General features: G+C 42.7%; 1 protein-coding gene and 1 pseudogene across 1 annotated transcript in view; both read left to right on the top strand.

The window, feature by feature from the left end:
* snai1b (snail family zinc finger 1b) overlaps positions 1–20251 on the top strand; it is a 478512-nt gene that overhangs the window by 55289 nt on the left and 402972 nt on the right. The window lies entirely within an intron of this gene.
* On the top strand, positions 879–18942 carry LOC127154404 (uncharacterized; annotated as a pseudogene).

Here is a 20251-nt window from a genome sequence, read left to right as displayed (position 1 = left end):
GACGAGACAAGCGTTTGAGGGTAAAAAGTATATAAATTGTAATAATAATAAATAAATACATAACCGATCATTTCGCTAGACAAGACCCTTTTTCCTCAGCTGGGATTGTATAGAGCCCTTTAAAGCCGCATTTAAACGGCATTTTGGAAGTTCAAATTTGGGGGCACCATAGGAGTCCACTACATGGAGGGAAATCCTGAAATGTTTTCCTCAAAAAACATAATTTCTTTACGACTGAAGAAAGAAATACATGAACATCTTGGATGACAAGTACTGGAAATGAAGTAATCCTTTAAAGAACCAAAAATAGACATGTAACATGTTGCTGCAGTAAATGTGATCTAAATTATTTTGCTGTTTTTGCGCTCAGTCTCTGACATCAGTTTCTGTGACGAGAGAGAGGAGGGTGTTGTAGAGGACACCATTTCCCGCACCCAGCTGTGTCTATGAAGAGTAAGAGCTCAATGTATTAACTCCTTAATATCAGTAATGGTGCAGTGACCTCTGACAATAGGTAAGATTCTTGTCAGCATAGCAGTCAGATAAACGCAAGACAATGAGATAATTAATACATGAAAGTGAATTATAACAGCGTATTAAATGTGTTTCTTTTGCAGACAGTGCCCAATTATTTCTATGTTTCACTAATTACATTACCAGAATAAGACAGGCAGCAGCATCTCCAGAGCCCAGCTGTGTGTCTATGAAGATTGAGAACTCAATGATTCCACTCGTTAAATTCAGTAACGAAGCAGTGACCTCTGACACCAGGTAAGATGTTGTCTGTCCTGAAAACAGGAAACCAAATTATAGTAGTATAGCAGATTGTCTTCTTCAGCATACAGTCCCTGAATAACCTTTGCTAATTATATCACTAGGGTGAGACAGACAGCAGCATCTCCAGTATCCAGCTGTGTGTCTATGAAGAGTAACGAGTCTATTTGTCATCCTCCTGATCTCAGTAATGGAACAGTGACCTCTGACCCTGTGTGAGTAAACAAGCAGTGAAACCCTGATAACATGTTATGATGATACTCAACTGTAAAAACAAAGATTTATCTTTGCAAGAGTTAAAGTTTAATTAAAGGCATAGTTCACCCAAAAATGAAAATTTGCTGTTGATTTATTTACCTTCAGGTCATCCAAGATGTAGGTGACAATTAAAAATATTCTTCTTCTATTAAGAATACGCTCCTTTATTGATGCCCCAGTTTCATAACAAAGGTTCAAGACCCATTTAATTCTGCATGCTGTCATTTGTACTCCTGACACAAATTACAATATTACTGTTGCTGGAGCATCTAGACTGTAGTGCATTAAAATTATTTATGAGCTGCAAACATCATTAACAACTTTAACTTGTCAGTGTTGGCAAATGATGATTTTTTAAATAATACGCTACAGTAGTGATTGGGTCCTATCGTCAGCCTGCGAGATTGCCAATACATGATATTATCGTGCTAATGTATTTAATTATTTACATACTTAGTTTCTTTGTCCAAAACCAGCTTCAGCATAAGGCTAAAGCAGCCTAACATTATCAATCATCACTGATTAGCCTAGCCTAGTCTAGTACAAGTTTATGCATTTTAAATAACACTCGCATTATAATTGAAGCTATCTACACTGTATGATAAATGTCATACTACACACTGCACACATATGCGGCACGTTACGGCTCCGACACGGCAACTGGAGTAGATTGCGGATTTGGCATGGGTTTCGACCCCCTGTACTGCACACGTCTGCGGTGCGTTACAGCTCTGAAGTGGCCACTCTAGTCAGTGCTTGTGTTTATACCCACCACGCTGCGGCTCGTTGAAGCAGCTCTCCGCGCTGCATCGCTAAAGTTAGGCCAATTCCCCACCTCATCCGTACCCACCCCTCAACAATTCGAATTTCTGTAGGCGTGATTTAATTTGATGATATTCTAATAGGCTGCGTTGTGATATCATTGCATGTGGAAAACAAACGCTGTTGTCCAAAGGAGCTGTTCGTAGTTCTTGAAAAGGGATTTTTTAAAAACGAAATATCTCCCTTTGGAGTGGAATTTGAGATTTGTAACTTTGTAGATCTTTTTTATGCCCAAAGATACACACCACACCCTGACTAAAATTCAAAAACACATTGAAAAAGCTTATGTGTTGTGATGGTAAACCTTTAAATGTGCTGATCTTTTTTCCCTATCCCTACAGTGGTGGGAAAGATGATCCGATCTGCACTTCCTCCTCCGGTCAGATCCACATTAGGCAGCACAACAAAAAAACAGCTCTGCAGACACACACTGTGCTGGAGGATTCTTACCAACCAGCAGATGATGTCCTGCACAGAGTAATAGAGACTCACAAAACATACATGAAGCACAAGTATGAAAGCTTATTTGAGGGAAACAAACTATAAAAGAATCAAACCTTGCTGAACAGTATCTACACACATCTCTACATCATAGAGGGAGAGAGTGAAGGAGTGAATAAAGAACATGAGGTTGTACAAATGGAGAAAACACAGAGAATACAACACTCACAACACTCTCCAATAAGCTGCAATGGCATCTTTAAACCCTTACCTGAACCAGGATGTGAGGAGAAAGACCAAATCAAGACAGTTCTTACTAAAGGCATAGCTGGAATTGGCAAAACCGTTTCTGTGCAGAAGTTCATTCTGGATTGGGCAGAGGGAAAAGCCAATCAGAATGTAGATTTCATGTTTGTGCTTCCATTTCGAGAGCTGAACTTGATTAAAGATCAACAGTACAGTCTTCACAGACTTCTGGTGGACTTTCATCCTGAACTTCAAGATCTGGACTTATGGAAGATTTATGAAGAGTGTAAAGTTGTCTTCATCTTTGATGGTCTGGATGAAAGCAGAATTACACTGATGTTTTCACACAGACAGAAGGTTTCTGATGTTACTGAGATTTCATCAGTGGGTCTGTTGATAACAAACCTCATCAAAGGAGATCTTCTTCTATCCTCTCACATCTGGATCACCTCCAGACCAGCAGCAGCCAATCAGATCCCCTCAAAATACATCAACCGCTTGACAGAAATCCAGGGATTCAATGAATCTCAGAAGGAGGAATATTTCAAGAAGAGAATCAGTGACGAGCATCAAGCCAGCAGAATCATCTCACATATTAAAAGAGCAAGAAGCCTCCACATCATGTGCCACATACCCATCTTCTGCTGGATCTCATCCACTGTGCTTCAAAACATCCTGAAATGCAATGACAATGCAGAAATCCCTAAAACTCTGACTGAGATGTATATACATTTCATGCTCATTCAGACAAAAATAAGGAATCAGAAGTGTGAAGAGGAAAATCCAGAAAAGCTCCTGAAATCAAATAGGAAAATGATTGAGAAACTTGCTGAACTGGCTTTCAAACAGCTGTTGAAGGGCAATGTGATGTTCTATGAGGAGGACTTGAGCAAGTGTGGCATAGATGTCACTGATGCTACAGTGTATTCTGGGATTTGCACTGAGATCTTTAAGGAGGAATCTGTGATTCATCAGAGAAAACTCTATAGCTTCATACATCTAAGCTTTCAGGAATTTCTTGCTGCTTACTTTGTGTTTCATTCATATATTGCTAAGAACATGCAAGCAGTAAAACCTCTGTTTTTAAAGGCTGAGTGGGTTAGGTTTAGTGAAATCTCGCTTTCTGAGCTACTAGAATCAGTAGTTGACAAAACCCTGTCTAGTAAGACTGGACATCTGGATCTTTTCATGCGGTTCCTGCTGGGCATCTCACTGGAGTCCAATCAGAGACTCCTACAGGGTCTTCTGACACACACAGAGAACAGCTCAGAGAGCATCAGGAACACAGCTCAGTACATAAAATACACAATTAGAGGTAACAATGAGTTCTTTGCTGACAGATCCATTAACCTGCTCCTTTGTCTGATGGAAGTGAATGATCTGACTCTTTACAAAGATATTCAGGACTTTGTGAAAACAAACAAACACTCAGAGATAAAACTCTCTCCTGCTCACTGCTCAGCAATAGCCTACATGCTTCAGATGTCAGAGGAGGTGCTGGATGAGCTTGACCTTAAGAAATACAATACATCAGAGAAGGGTAAAAGAAGACTGATACCAGCTATGAGCAACTGCAGAAAAGCTCAGTGAGTATTAATTTAACAGAGTGCATAATTTATAGCAATGTAAATATTTTACACTATTTTTTATTTACACGTGACTTTAATAAACATTCTGAGACTGTATTAAAAAAGAAGAGAGTATCACTGCAAAGAAATGAACACTAGAGACGGTAAAGCAGCGAGCACTTGTAATTTTCTTCGTACACAGTTATTGTTACAGCTTCATATGTTTCGCTTTGCGAAAAAGTTCCCACAGGTACATCTTCGTCATGAGATCAGGTTGAATTAAAACAGTTCAGGAAACTGTGACTTGAATTGGACAAAAGATGCAGTTATGAACAATCATGAATTCTGTGTTATCTGAATATTTCATCTGAATATTCCATTTTTATAACACCAAAAAGGAGGGTAATTTTCAGGACTCAGTAAAGCCAGGATAAAACTAAAAATGATTCCTATAAGCTGTGAAAGAAATTTTGAAAACTTCCAGGGAATTCCAGGGGAATTTTTACTTTTACAAGGGCACATTTTTTTAATCTTATTAAATGTATCATCTTTTATGACAAATATTATTTATTTGTATTAATATATATATATATATATATACATATGTGTGTGTGTGTGTATATATATATATTTTTTAATCCTGTTCAAAAGTCTATATACACTTGTGTCAGTATTATGAACTTATTTTCCTTGTTTTACCTCTGCCTTAGTTCATGTTTTTCCTTATATGGTCTGGTTCCTGGTGTTGTTAAATTAATTTATTATTCCCTGTGTTTGTCATTATCACACCTGTGTTTGTCATTATCCTTTGTATTTACAGTGCCCTCCACAAATATTGGTACCCTTGGTAAATATGAGCTATGGAAAATTCTAATCTTTCATTGAAGTAAAAAGATGGGCGGGGGGGGTTCATTATGAAATAAATGTTTTTCTCTAGTTCATGTTGGTCACAGTTATTGGGACCCAATTATTGCAAAGTCCTTTTCCTAAGATAAGAGCTCTGAATTTTCTCCTATAATCCCTGGTGAGTTTGGAAAACACATAACAAAAGATCAGAGACCATTCCCTCATACAGAATCTCTCCAGATCCTTCAGATTCCTAGTTCCATGTTGGTGCTTCTCCTCTTCAGTTCACCCCACTCATTTTTTAAAGGGTTCAGGTCAGGGAACAGGGACGGCCATGGCAGAAGCTTCATTTTATCCTCAGTGACACATTTGTGTTTGTTTTGGATCATTGTCCTGATGGAATATCTAAACACGGCCCATTATAAGATTTCTAACAGTGGCAGTCAGGTTTAGATTTTTTTTTTTTTTTCATCTCTTAGTATTTGATAGAATCCATGATGCAGTGTATCAAAACAAGATGTCCAGGATCTTTTGCAAAAAAATAGGCCTAGAACATTAAAGATCCAGCAGTTTATTTAAATGTGGACATGGGCTACTTTTTATCCCTTGTTTGCACCAAACCCATCTTGAGTGTTTACTGCCAAAAGCTCTTTTTTTAGTTTCATCTGACCGTAGAAACCGGTCCCAGTTGGTCTGGAGTTAGGGGGTAAAATGTTTTGAAAATGTTGATCAGGGTAAATTGTATTTTGTCTTCTGGAAAACGTATAAGTATATTATTTAACATTTGAAAGGTACTACTAAGGAATAATAAGATAATTATTATGTAAGAATAATGACAATATTATAATATATAGTACTAAGAATAATAAAATAAGTATATTTAATACATCTTCAGCTCTTGCACTGTATGAATTATTCACAGTCCAAAACAGGCACACAATGGTTTTTAATGAGAACAGGCACACAGTGGTTTTTAATGAGGTTTTTAATGATCTCTTTTTGGCAAGAAACACAAATAAAACACTCTAATAAAACATACATTGATTTAGATTCTGCAAGCGTTTAACTAAAACAGGGTTTTTTGAATACAACTGACTGAAATAAGGTAAAAATGATTTTAGTCCATCTAATCTTTGACAAAGTACTTGTAAACTGACACCTCTTTAATCTCACCCTTTATTGCCTCTTTTTAATAAAGCATTGGAGCTCTGCAGGCCAGGAACTATCCAGGAGTGGGTTGAACAATCCTGATCTAGACATTTTGTGCTTACATTTTATTTCTGTTACAGACTTGCAGGCTGTAATCTTACTAATGTATGCTGTCAGCATGTGGCCTCAGTTCTACAATCATCGAACGCCCCTCTGAGAGAACTGGACTTAAGTAATAATAACCTGCAGAGTCCAGAAACAGGGTTGTTTTCTACTGGACTGGTGAATCTACTCTATGGAGAGGAGAGGTTTGTGACTTTCAATAACAAGTAATATGAATTTCTACCATACTACTGGTTACTGAAAAAAGTTTTGTGTACATTGTGTACCTGACCTTTGTTATTTGTGTAGTTTGTCTGTTTTAGAGAAATACTTTCAAGGTTTGGATTCATCTTTTGAACTTTTAAACTACAAGACAGGCTTGCAGAAAGTTGGACTGAATAGTCCACAGTGTCAGCTGGAGAAACTGAGGTATTGAAAATAGCCTTATGAAATTAAAGATGTGCACATGAGCCCTCAGATTTGGTCTTGACCTTCAGGGTACCTAGGATGTTGTAATCCGTATTTAACAGAAGAGTAGGAGTAGGAGACTATTTCTAGTTCTTTTACTACTTTTACATTTTCTACTTTATAGATTAGGAAGGATGTGCCTCCTCATTTCGTAAGTCCAACACATGCCATTGCATTTTATGGATAACTGTAGGAAGACACTGCATATTAGCTATGTACCCACCATTGAATAGGACCAGCGAGCTGCAAAATTCTGTTGTTGTTTTTGAAGGACCTTTAAAGTCAGACGTGTTCACTCCTGATCCTGGGGATCTACCTTCCTGCAAAGTCTAGCTCAAACCCCAAAAATACATACCTAAACCAGCTAACTTCAGGAATACCTAGGGCTAGTCCACATGTACACCAATATTTTTCCTCCATTTAAAAAAATCTTGTCTATATGAAAAAGCAAAATAAAAAAAATAATAAAAAAAAACACTTTGAAGTGCTATCAAGAGTATGCCAAACGAACAGGTGCCAATATAATCCTAACTGTAAAAAAAAGCACACACTCCAGTGTCACAAGCCAACATATCTAGTTTCACTGGGTACAAGACAATATTGAGTTTTCAAAAAGGTTAAGTTTCAGTGACCTGATACTGCATTTGCATGTGGATAAATGGCCAAACTGCATATAAAAAATTGTGGTTATGAAAATACCCATGTTCATGTGGACAGGGCCTTCATAATTTTGAGGTCTGCATTTTAGCTCAACAGGATGGTGAATCTTTAGGAGCAGAATTAGACACTTCTTCTCTTAGAACCATGTTCTTCAATTAATCAAAAAACTTGATATTAAATGATGTTTTATTAACAAGGTTCGGGAGGAGCGCGTCAGATACTTAGCCTAATTATCACAGAAGGAGCTCACTCAAGTTAATCAACGCTACAATTTAAATACAGCTGAACTTGCCTCTAACCATTTGATGGTTTATCAGCATCTCGTTCGCCCGTCTGCTACCATGTCGCAAAGACAAACTTCCCCATCTGAAGACGATTTCGACTGTCCTCCGGCCGGCCCCAGGACCGTGCCTTTCCCGCATGTCGCCCCAAGTGAGCCCCAGGCCCAAGACGCCTCGGCCTACCCTCGCCTCCTCCGGTGATAACCCCAGCCGACTCATTGATCAGCATCCTCCTATCGATGGGTCAGACCAACAATTCCGCCCATAGAGAAAAAGACTATGGCGAGTCAGAATCTAGTGCTGGCCAAATCCGAAGTCCAGCCTTAACGCAAGTTAAACAAAACAGAGCTTCATGAATTGTACAAAAATCTGCAACCAACTTACCGCTCCCCTGAGCCCTCCCTAGCCTCAAAGGCGACCAAAAAGAAAAACAAACCTTTGTTCGCGCCGACGCCACTGTCTTTCTCCTGTGCAGGGTAAACACCAGCCACAGCTCAACCCTCCATCACGGCTCTGCTTGCAGCCCAAGTGAGCAATTGGCCGCATCCTCTGCCAATCCCAGCCCCGCCACCAGTCTCTTTTAGCTCGAAGCTTACAGCCCAAGTAAACACTTGGCCAAAACGGCTACTAGACTCCACTCCGCTGCCTGCCATGTCCAACTCAGAGCTCACAGCACAAGCGAGCGCTTGGCCGCACAAGCTGTCACACACAGACCCGCCTCCCACCCATGTTAGCTCAGGGCAATTACCTTATTCAACTCCTAGACAACTTCCTCATCATTTCACCTGCCGATGCAATCCCAGCCACCCGTATCCTCACAAAGCCAGCCCAAGCTATTCCAACACAAACTCCTCTCTCTGCTCGGGCACCTAAATTTCGCCATGCGCATCATTACCCAAGGCTGCCCCTTCATCTCGCACCCCCGCATTTGCCTACAACGTGGGGATAACGTTCCTTAAACCATGGAATCACTCTTTTATAACAACCTTATTTCGCCTCCCATCGACGTCCAACTATTTACAGACACAGCTACCTCTTCCGGCTTCGAGGGGTTTTACCAAGGTCGCTGGTCCACGTCTCCGTGGCCCCCCCCATCTGCAGGGCTCCCCCAGTCCTCAGCTCCCCCCCTCCCCCTCGTGGTAGCAGCAAACCTGTGAGGAAGCGAATGGCCTTCTAAAAGCATCTTAGTGCATTGCGACAATGCAGCAGCCGTGCAGTGCATTAATAAAGGCTGTTTTCATTCTCCTACCCTCATGCTTCTCAAATTCAAGATGCTGGCTCCAGAGGTGGACTAGATTTTTAAATTTGATCCAAATACCAACCCCACCCTCTCAGGTTTAACAGTTGGGGCAGCAACATCAGCAGCCCAGAACGGCCTCTCTAAACAGCAGATCCAAACCCTAGGGAGATTGTCATCTGAAGCCTTCCAAAGCTAATCCAGAACTAACCAGTCCTACATAAAAGAAGCCCACCAAACCCTGATTGGCCGACAAGCCATGTAAAGTAATCTCTCCACGTCCCTCCCCCCCCCGCCTGGTGCAACGCTTGGAGTCTTGATCTCCCATCAGGTGCCGCGAGAGCCCTCCCAGGCGAGTTTGCCTTTCTCCCTCTCCGCCCGGCGGGCCAAACTCCTCGTCTCTCCCCCCCTGCCTGGTGCAACGCCCGGAGTCTTGATCTCCCATCAGTTGCCGTGAGAGCCCTCCCAGGCGGGTTTGCCTTTCTCCCTCCTCGCCCAGTGGGCAAAACTCCACATCTCTTCCCCCCCGCCTGGTGCAATGCCTGGAGTCTTGATCTCCCAGCAGTTGCCACGAGAGCCCTCCCAGGCGGGTTTGCCTTTCTCCATCCTTGCCTGGCGGGCCAAACTCCACGTCTCTTCCCCCCGCCCGGTGCAACGCCTGGAGTCTTGATCTCCCATCAGTTGCCGTGAGAGCCCTCCCAGGCGGGTTTGCCTTTCTCCCTCCTCGCCCAGTGGGCAAAACTCCACATCTCTTCCCCCCCGCCTGGTGCAATGCCTGGAGTCTTGATCTCCCAGCAGTTGCCACGAGAGCCCTCCCAGGCGGGTTTGCCTTTCTCCATCCTTGCCTGGCGGGCCAAACTCCACGTCTCTTCCCCCCGCCCGGTGCAGCGCCTGGAGTCTTGATCTCCCATCAGTTGCCGTGAGAGGCATCCCAGGCGGGTTTGCCTTTCTCCCTCCTCACCCAGTGGGCCAAACTCCACATCTCTTCCCCCCGCCTGGTGCAGTGCCTTGAGTCTTGATCTCCCAGCAGTTGCTGCGAGAGCCCTCCTAGGCGGGTTTGCCTTTCTCTGTCCTTGCCCAGCGGGCCAAACTCCATGTCTCTTCCCCCCGCCTGGTGCAATGCCTGGAGTCTTGATCTCCCAGCAGCTGCAGTAAGAGCCCTCCCAGGCGGGTGTTCCTTCCCTCTTGCCTGCCCGGTGAGAAGCCTCCATACTTGCTGCCCTCAAGCGAGGCTCACGCATCCGATGCCATGAGTCTTGATCTCCCGTCGGATGTCTCAAGAGTTCTCCTGACTGGGCGCCCCAAACCACGCATTCCAACATCAGTGGGCAGCAGGGCTGTAGCCTCAAAACGGGAGTATGTAGGCTCCTCCGGCCTGCCAACCAGACGACTTCTCGATCGTCAGCCTCCGCCAAATCCTAGCGCCTATTTTTGGGGGAGTCTTCAGTACTGGCGGCTGTCCTCCACTCTATTGCTTTTTGGGGGGTTCCCTGGGTTCGGGCCATTCCCGAGCTCGGAACCCTTCCCCGGACAGCACGCCAAATATGCATTACTATACTCCAGCTAATTATATGTAAGTGTGAACTCGTGAAATGATGTTTTATTAACAAGGTTCGGGAGGAGCGTGTCAGATAATTAGCCTAATTATCACAAGAGGAGCTCACTCAAGTTAATCAACGCTACAATTTAAATACAGCTGAACTTGCCTCTAACCATTTGATGGTTTATCAGCATCCCCCCACCACCCCATCTCCTCACTCCTCACACGAGTTCTCACTACACCTAGGGGGGTTCCTTGGGTTCGGGCCATTCCCGAGCTCGGAGCCCTTCCCCGGATAGCACGCCAAATATGCATTACTATACTCCGGCTAATTATATGTAAGTGTGAACTCGTGAAACACTGGTATGCAAGATTGAATTCCATTGTGATGCAGCAGCAATGACACACTATGATAATATAAGTGTAGGTCTTTGGTGCTTTGTTTTAATTCACAAAATGATTAAAAAAGGTTTGAATAAATAGTTTGACTATAAGTTTGAATTAATAGTTTGAATAGTATGTTGTATGTCGGAGTGGGCAACACACATGAAACAGTGTGAAAAATTGTCAACTAGAAAAAATTACAAATAGGTGAGTTTGATTAAGGATGGTGCTAATCTCCAGAATTTGTGGAATCCTGATCCAAATTGTTTTGTCTGACCTATTTGTTGTAGTGAGAGTGTAGTTACAAAACTACAGAGGTTTTTGGACCTGGCATAATACATAAACAAAAATAATTATTATAACCAGCACACTGCTTATTTGATACTTTTGAGGTTTTGTTGTTTTGTTTAGATTGAGCAACTGCAATCTAACTGATCAATCCTGCAAATGCTTGGCCTCAGCTCTTCAATCATCAAGCTCTTCCCTTAAAGAGCTGGACCTAAGTAACAATGACCTGTGGAATTCAGGAGTGAAACTACTCTGTGTTGGACTAAAGAGTCCAAACTGTGTCCTGGAGATACTGAGGTATTTAAAAAAAACATTACTTGGATTTCGGAAAGTTTTTGAAATTAAGATTTAAGTTATTATAAAGGGATTACATTTGTAATTGTCCTGACTGCTTGAAATAACAGACTTTACTTTGTTGTTGTTCGTGTTTGTTCTTATTTTATATTATAATTTTTTTAATTCATATTTTTTTTTATCAGCATGTCCCTAAGTATTGCTTACAATTATGTAATTATTGTGTGATTACAGTGTTGAACAATTACACCAAAATGTCCTGTTAATTTTTTTGGTGTCTTTAGGTACAGTACATGTCTAAACTGTGTTGACAGTAAAGCATTACTCTAGACAAAACTGTGGTGAACTGTGGATAAAATGTATCAGCTAAATAAACAATAGGCCACATCCTTTAATAAAGGTATATGACAGAAATCAATATGCTGTTCAAGCAATTCTGTTAGCCACATTGTGAGAACATTACTTTGGAGTTTACATTTACCTTAGAGAACATTACCTGAATTTTGCAAAGAGACATACTAGGGTCTTGCTGCCTGACTACAGCTACAGACTTTGCATGCTGCATTACCTGAAAATTTGTTGAGACTCTCTGGTCTGAGCCAGACTAGAGACTGTAAACTGATTTGTGTATCTATCTTTGTAGATTATCTGGCTGTATGGTGACAGAGAAAGGCTTTTGTTATCTAGCTTCAACTCTAAGGTCAAACCATTCACACCTGAGAGAGCTGGATCTCAGCTACAATCACCCAGGAGACTCAGGAGTGAAGCTGCTCTACTGGAAGATCCAAACTGTAAACTGGAGAAACTTAAGTATGTTAGCCTTTTACATTAACTTTTTCTTGTGTGTTAAATGGGTGTAAAGCAGTGTACATGTGAGAACACTGAAACATGTAAACTAGTTGATGTGTTTGTGTGTGAGTATGTCAGAGCAGTTTAGTTACTGAGTTCCTTTTCAAGTGTAATGTATGGAAAATAGGGAATGACCACTAGTATTTCCTTGTTTTTAGTTGGCCTCACTAATCTTCTTTTTCTTATTAAGATTCAAATTTACATTATTTGTTATTGACCACGTGTTCTAAGTCCTGCCTATTTAAGATCTCATTTAGTATGCTCTCAATACAATAGTACTTATACTCTAACAGAGGTCACTATTTCATTACTTAGGTAAAAAGAATTCTGGTTGGTTGAAGCATAGATAAACTTAGAAAATCTCCACACATGGGCATAAGCATAAAGGTTAAAGTAACCCAGCACGCTGATTTACACATTTTAACCCAGCAGGTTGGGTTGTTGAGAAAACCCAAGATACAGTCATTTTTACCATTTATGTGTTTGCATATATGTGTTTTTGGGTTATTCTTGCTGGGTTATTCTCATAATTTTGCCTATGCTTAACAAGACAATCGTGGATTAACAAATTAAGAAGAATACAGGTTATTTAGACAGTTAAATATTATTTTTAATGCCAACTGACATTCACAAATGTGTTAAAATTTATACCAATGACAAATAACATTTTTTTTTTTTTTTATTTTCAGAAAATGCAAAAATCACAGAAATACAGTTGCAATAATTAGTTCTGAATGACATATGTCCGTTTAACCATTACATTTAGACGTTTAACTATTTACACAGTAAAATGACACTGACAATTAAAATATAAAAATACAGAGAATGCAAAATCATTTAAAGATGTGCTAAAATTTATATATTTATAAAGACTTCCAGGTAGATGCACACTGCTTAGGGTGGTTAAAGGTATAGTTCACCCAAAAATAAAAATTGTCATTAATTACTCACCCTCATATCGCTACAAATCTGTAAGACTTTGGTCACTTTGGAACACAAGTTAAGATATTTCTGATGAAATCTGAGAGCTTTCAGACCAGGGTAGTTAATGACAGAATTTTCATTTTTGGGTAAACTATTGTCAAACACTTAGAAAGTTTTGAAGCAAACATCTACAACTGAGAGCAGTGTGCTCTGCTATAGAGCCTGTCTATGGAAGGATATTCCAGACAATTTTCAAAAGGAAATGCAAATTGTATTTTCAATTGTGTTTTCCACATGTGACAAATTGTGACATAATCCAAACAATTGCAAATCTTGCATTACTGCTTGCATTTTCCTCTTCCTCTTCGTGATGTGTTTGTATTGAAAGGTGACATCACTCACAGATGATTGTGCCAAATGTGTCGTGATCCTGGCTTTGTCGGGGTTTTCCTGTCTGTGTGTCTGTTTGTGTTTGTGTTGTCATCTCGCCACATGCGTTGTGACTACGTCACTCTCCCCGCCCCGTGTCTGTTTCTCGTTTCCCATTTTCACTTTCACACCTGTTTTCAATCTCTGCTAATTTCTTCCTCTCTATTTAAACTCTCGTCCCCATCTGTCCTGTGTCAGTCCGTTTTGATCTCTTGCCAAGTCTAGTCTTGTCCAGTTTAGTCTCTGTAAAATTTTTTCTCCGCTCCTTTGACTTTTATTATTTTTGCTCTCTGCCCATAGAACCCGCTGGCGTTCCGTTTTGCCTGCTTGATGGTTTTGCAGCTCTGCATTCCGTGCCGTTTCATCCTCAGTGTGTTTCCTTGTGCCGGGTCGAGATCGCTCCCCGAGAATTCTATGTTTTTTTCAGCTGTGATTGTTCAACGCCAGGTCGAGTTTTGCTCCCTGTGCCTCTTCATCCTCTGTGTGTTTCCTCGTGCCGGGTCGAGATCACTCCCCGAAGATTCTCTGTTTATCTCTGCTGTGATTGTTCAACACCGGGTCGAGTTTTGCTCCCCGTGCCTCTTCATCCTCTGTGTGTTTCTTCGTGCCGGGTCGAGATCGCTCCCCGAAGATTCTCTGTTTTTCTCGACTGTGATTGCTCAACGCCGGGTCGAGATTCGCTCCCCGTGCTTCTTCATCCGCTGTGAGTTTTGCTGGACGGGTTGAGATCTCTCCCTGTGTGTTTCTTTTTGGACTGTTAGTTTTTGTTTTGCCTTTTTCCCCTTTTTGCTTTCCCCAGATTGTCTCCAGGGAGGAGCGCTGGGAGGACTATTTTCCTTGAATATTGTGTTTGTTTATTCCTCAATAAACCTATTTTTGCCCCGCATCTGAGTCATGACAGAACGGACTGACGAAACTTCCGACTCAGCGGGGTCAGATCATCAGTACTCCTCCCGGGTACTTCTCCACCTAGGGGTCGGTTGTACTCCTTATCAGGTCCTGAGAGAGAGGCCATGGACAAGTATATTCATGAATCTCTGCAGGCAGGGCTGATTCGCCCTTCCTCCTCACCAGCCGGTGCGGGATTCTTTTTCGTTCAGAAAAAGGATGGTTCACTGCGCCCCTGTATTGATTATCGAGGTTTGAATGAGATCACTATTAAGAACAAATACCCCTTACCTCTCATGTCCTCTGCCTTCGATTTGTTACAGGGAGCCCGGGTCTTCTCCAAGTTAGACCTGCGCAACGCCTATCACCTGGTCCGCATTCGTGAGGGGGACGAATGGAAGACGGCGTTTAACACACCCTCGGGACACTATGAGTATTTGGTTCTCCCCTTCGGGTTGACAAATGCTCCAGCCATCTTTCAGAACCTGGTCAATGACGTGTTGGGTGACATGCTTAACCGCTTTGTCTTTGTGTACCTGGACGATATTCTTATTTTTTCCCCCTCTCTCCAGGAACACACCCGTCATGTTCGACAGGTTCTTCAGCGCCTGCTAGAGAACCAACTCTTTGTCAAGGCGGAGAAGTGCGAATTCCACGCCGACACAGTTTTGTTCCTTGGCTTTGTTATTTCGCCCCGTGGGATTGAACCAGATCGTGCTAAGGTCAAGGCCGTCACCGAGTGGCCAGTCCCTGACTCTCGCAAGGCACTGCAGCGATTCCTGGGGTTCGCCAACTTTTACCAGAGATTCATCCGGGGATTCGGTCAGGTAGCCGCTCCGCTAACTGCCCTGACCTCCACAAAGATAGCATTCAGATGGAACCCACAAGCTCAGGTGGCCTTTGACAATCTCAAGTCCCGTTTTGTCTCTGCACCTGTCCTTTGTTTTCCAGATCCTAAGCGGTAGTTCATTGTGGAGGTCGATGCCTCTGCTGTCGGGGTCGGTGCTGTGTTGTCCCAGCGCTCTGAACTAGATGGGAAGATGCACCCATGCGCCTTCTTCTCCCACCGTCTCAACCCTGCAGAACGTAACTATGATATCGGCAACAGAGAGCTATTGGCAGTCCGTCTGGCCCTGGGTGAGTGGCGTCATTGGTTGGAGGGGTCAGCGCAGCCCTTCTTGGTCTGGACGGACCATAAAAACTTGGAATACGTCCGTTCAGCCAAGAGGTTAAGCTCTCGCCAGGCTCGCTGGGCACTCTTTTTCGACCGTTTTAACTTCACCCTCTCGTACCGGCCCAGGTCCAAGAACACTAAGCCCGATGCACTCTCTCGTCTGTTCGAGGTCCCTGAGACGGTGCTCGCAGCCGATGCCATCCTCCCCAAAGGGGTGGTAGTCGGGGCACTCGTCTGGGACATCGAACGGTGAGTAGAGGAGGCCGGTCGAGGGGTGCAAGTGCCGAGAGAGTGTCCGGCGGGTTGGTTATTTGTGCCGGGTGCGCTGTGCCCTGACGTCCTTCAGTGGTGCCATTCGTCCAAGCAATTTGTTCATCCTGGTATCCGGGGAACGCTGGCCTCCATCCGCCAGCGTTTCTGGTGGCCATCCCTAGTCCCTGATGTCAAACAGTTCGTGTTGGCTTGTTCAGTGTGTGCTCAGTGCAAGACCTCCAACCTTCCGCCGGCTGGTCTGCTCTGCCCCCTTCCCATCCCCACCCGCCCCTGGTCTCACATTGCCCTTGACTTTGTTACTGGTCTCCCTCCCTCTAGGGGTAACACTGTCATCCTCACGGTGGTGGATCACTTCTCCAAGGCGGTCCATTTTATCCCCCTTCCCAAGCTCCCCTCTGCCCGAGAGACTGCCCAACTGATGACGGACCACGTCTTTCGGGTCCATGGCTTGCCGACTGACGTTGTTTCCGACAGGGATCCTCAGTTCACCTCTCGGTTCTGGAAAGAATTTTGTAGACAGATCGGAGCCTCTGTGAGTCTGTCCTCTGGTTTTCACCCGCAGACCAACGGCCAATGCGAACGAGCCAACCAGGATCTCGAACGGGGACTCCGCTGTTTGACATCCCATAATCCCGGTACCTGGAGCCAACAGCTCTCTTGGATAGAGTATGCCCACAATTCCCTCCCTGTCTCGTCCTCTGGTATGTCTCCCTTTGAATGTTCTCTGGGTTATAAGCCCCCTCTGTTTCCCCAACAGGAACTCGATGCTGCGGTTCCTTCAGCTCTGGCGTTTGTTCGGCGTTGCTGTCACACGTGGACAAGGGCCAGAAAGGTTTTGGTTCAAACCTCTCTGAAAACCAAGGCAGCGGCTGATCGCCGTCGGGTTTCTCCTTCTACCTATGTGTGCGGTCAACGAGTATGGCTCTCTACCAAAGACTTGCCTCTTCGGGTACCTTCTCGTAAGCTGGCACCCAAGTTCATTGGTCCATACCGTATCACCAAGGTGGTTAACCCGGTGGCTGTCCGGCTCAAGCTTCCTCCAGCTCTTGGTCGAGTTCACCCTGTTTTCCATGTTTCCAGAGTTAAACCAGTTTTTTTCTTTCCTTCTCAACCCCGGCGGTCACGCCGTTCTTTTTGGACTGTTAGTTTTTGTTTTGCCTTTTTCCCCTTTTTGCTTTCCCCAGATTGTCTCCAGGGAGGAGCGCTGGGAGGACTATTTTCCTTGAATATTGTGTTTGTTTATTCCTCAATAAACCTATTTTTGCCCCGCATCTGAGTCTCCTGAGTCTGTCATGACAAAATGCTTTGAACAATGGAGGTAATTTACTATTTAAATATGACAGGTTCATTACTTGTAAGACTGTCACAGGGCATTGTGTGCGGGAATGAGGCGTTGGGACGAGGAGATCAGGAACATAGAGTTTATTTGAATAATCCATACAATGGAACAGGAACAAACGGGAACAGCATGGAATCCACATGCCATGGCGGGTCAGGGAGCTCGGGGAGCCACGGCGGAGCATATAGTCCTGGATGCCATGGCGGGTCAGGGAGCTCGGGGAGCCTCGGCGGAGCATACAGTCCTGGATGCCATGGCGGATCAGGGAGCTCGGGGAGCCATGGCCGAGCACACATTCCAGATGGCCATGGTGGATCAGGGGGGGTAGCTACCGCTCTCGCGGCTGGTAGTAATAAACTACCAAACAGTGTTTAAAATGTAATAAAATGACCCAACAAAATGACCCAACAGACTCAGCCCAACATTTTTTAGAGTGTATGGTTAACTACATACATAATGAGAGCAGCTTCTTAGAGAGTAAAAAGGCAGACTAAATCCATTTTCAACTTATTTTCTGACATGCATAAATGTTCTAATCCCTCGTTAGTCACGTAGATGGGAGGTCCTGATGACCTCTTCTGACATGGTCCTGTGACCCATTGAGAAAAGATAGAACTCAGCATGTAAAAGAACACTGTTGCACATGCAATTCTTACTGCAAAGTAGAAATACCTGGCGAAGGCACTGTCTACAACTCCCTAAAAAAAAAAAAAAAAAAAAAAGGTTGGGAAACACTGCTATAACCTTTTGATTGGCTTCAGTATAAGCTGTTTTTAGACTATCAAGAAAGATTTGAGTTCTGAAGCTTAAAGGATGTTTTCATAGTACAATGACCTCTTAAATGTCAAAAGATCAATGGAATTTTGGTTTCTCAGTTCACGACCCCTTTCAGACATTTTTATCAACATGCAGTAACACAGTTACGTTTAGTTTTGTAGTAACAAAAATTCTATTTAATCATTTAATCAATTTGTGCATTTTCTGGGTTGTCTTAAGTTGTCAAAAAAAAAAAAAAAACAGTGCTGTGAAAATCTTGTTTTTTTTCGTAGTGTGGATCATGTTAGAGAGGTCATGATTATAGCAGGACTGCACAAATGTAAGTCTACACACACACACAGATTTCTTTGTTTTGTAGTATTTTAAATGGTCTTTTCTCTTTTCTTGTGTTTAGATTCCCGTAATCTCACACTGGATCCAAACACAGTCAACATTCATCTCTGTCTGTCTGAGGAGAACAGAAAGGTGACGTGTTTGCAGGAGCAACAGTCATATCCTGATCACCAAGAGAGATTTGATTTCTTTCCTCAGGTTATGTGCAGAGAGAGTCTGTCAGGACGCTGCTACTGGGAGGTTGAATGGAGTGGGTGGAGGGGGGGCTGTTATATCAGTGGCACATTAAGAAATGAGCAAGAAAGGAGGAAGTGACGATTGTAGGTTTGGGTTCAATAAAAAGTCCTGGAGCCTTGATTGCTCTGATGACAGATTCACTGTCTGGCACAATAAAAAAAGCACTGACATACCCATCCTATACTCCTCTAAGAGAGTAGGAGTGTATTTGGACTGGCAGGACGGCACTCTGTCCTTCTACAGCGTTTCTGACATACACACACTCACACATTTACACACATTTTACTCTACTTTCACTGAACCCCTCTGTGCTGGATTGAGGGTTTTTATTGACTCTTCAGTGTCTCTTCATCAGATTTGAAATATTTGACACAATGGGGTGAAAGGTATTTGGAAGGGGTTAAGTTTGAAATATCATTAACATGCAAAAATCAGTTTAGAAGAACTTATCTAATTACATGAATATATGACTTCCCACACCTTGCAACAGGTATTCAGTTCAGTATTTAGAGACTTGGCCCATCCAGTCATAGTTATGTAATAGGGAGAAAACAGAGTAGATACTTCCTAATTACTGTAAAAATTAACACAAATTAACAATAAGAAGTGTGTTAAACAAGATTAAAAATATCATTGGCCATCCTGATAAAGATTAGTTTGGATATTATTAATAAAGTGCGTGTTCATGACTTCCACGTCCCTACTCCTCCTTCCTGCACACGACGCCTGACAGATTCACTGATAATTTGTACTGTGCTAGTTTATATTATTTTCAGAGTTCTTCCATGATAGTAAAAATTGCATTTGTTGTGTCCAAGCTTTTAGAGTAGCTCAGGTGCTTTTTTTAGAACCATTATTAATAACACCAACAATGATTGAGGATTATAATGATGAATTAGAATTTATTAGAATATACACTGTTTTGATATGTTGTTTTTACTGATGATGCATAGCTGTGTTTTGCAGTGTGCTCATCATCAAACTCCAAAATTAGTTTATTTTTAACCCTCTGACGCATGAATTATTATATTACAAATGTAATATTGTATATAATATATTTTTACATGTTTGGTTTTACTTACTTATTCATACACAAGTGAGCACCAATACAAACACACACAAGCACACACACCTTTCCACCGAATACTCAAACGCAATTATGAACACATATATCTGCACTCATACAGTATACGTATGTATTCATGCTTACACTTTTATAAGACCTAATTAGTAAATATAGATTGTAAGCATTGAAATAAATGATCAAATCTGAAAACTATTGAATATATCTGTTCAATAAAACCATTCAAGTGTAAATTATAGCATAATTTTAGTAAAATATACAAAATAAGGCAAAATCTATATATAGGCCCATATATAGGATCAGGGAGCTCAGGGAGCCATGGTAGTGTATACAGTCCGGTATGCCATGGCGGGTCAGGGAGCTCGGGGGAGCCATGGCGGAGGATACAGTCCATTATGCCATGGCGGGTCAGGGAGATTGGGAAGCCATGGCCGAGTATATAGTCCAGATGGCCAAGGAGGATCAGGGGGGTAGCCCCCCCCCCAAAATTTTCTTGGGGAAACTTAGGGTATTTTTAGCCCAGGAGAGTACAGGAAGGCCAAGCTTAGGAGGCGTTGACACAGGAGGGTGCTCGGGAGGCGCCGGC

The sequence above is a fragment of the Labeo rohita genome, chromosome 23 (genome assembly GCF_022985175.1).
Source record: "Labeo rohita strain BAU-BD-2019 chromosome 23, IGBB_LRoh.1.0, whole genome shotgun sequence".
NCBI classification, from domain to species: Eukaryota; Metazoa; Chordata; class Actinopteri; order Cypriniformes; family Cyprinidae; genus Labeo; species Labeo rohita.
The sequence above is the reverse complement of the archived record's forward strand: the minus strand, read 5'-3'. Positions and strand labels throughout refer to the sequence as shown.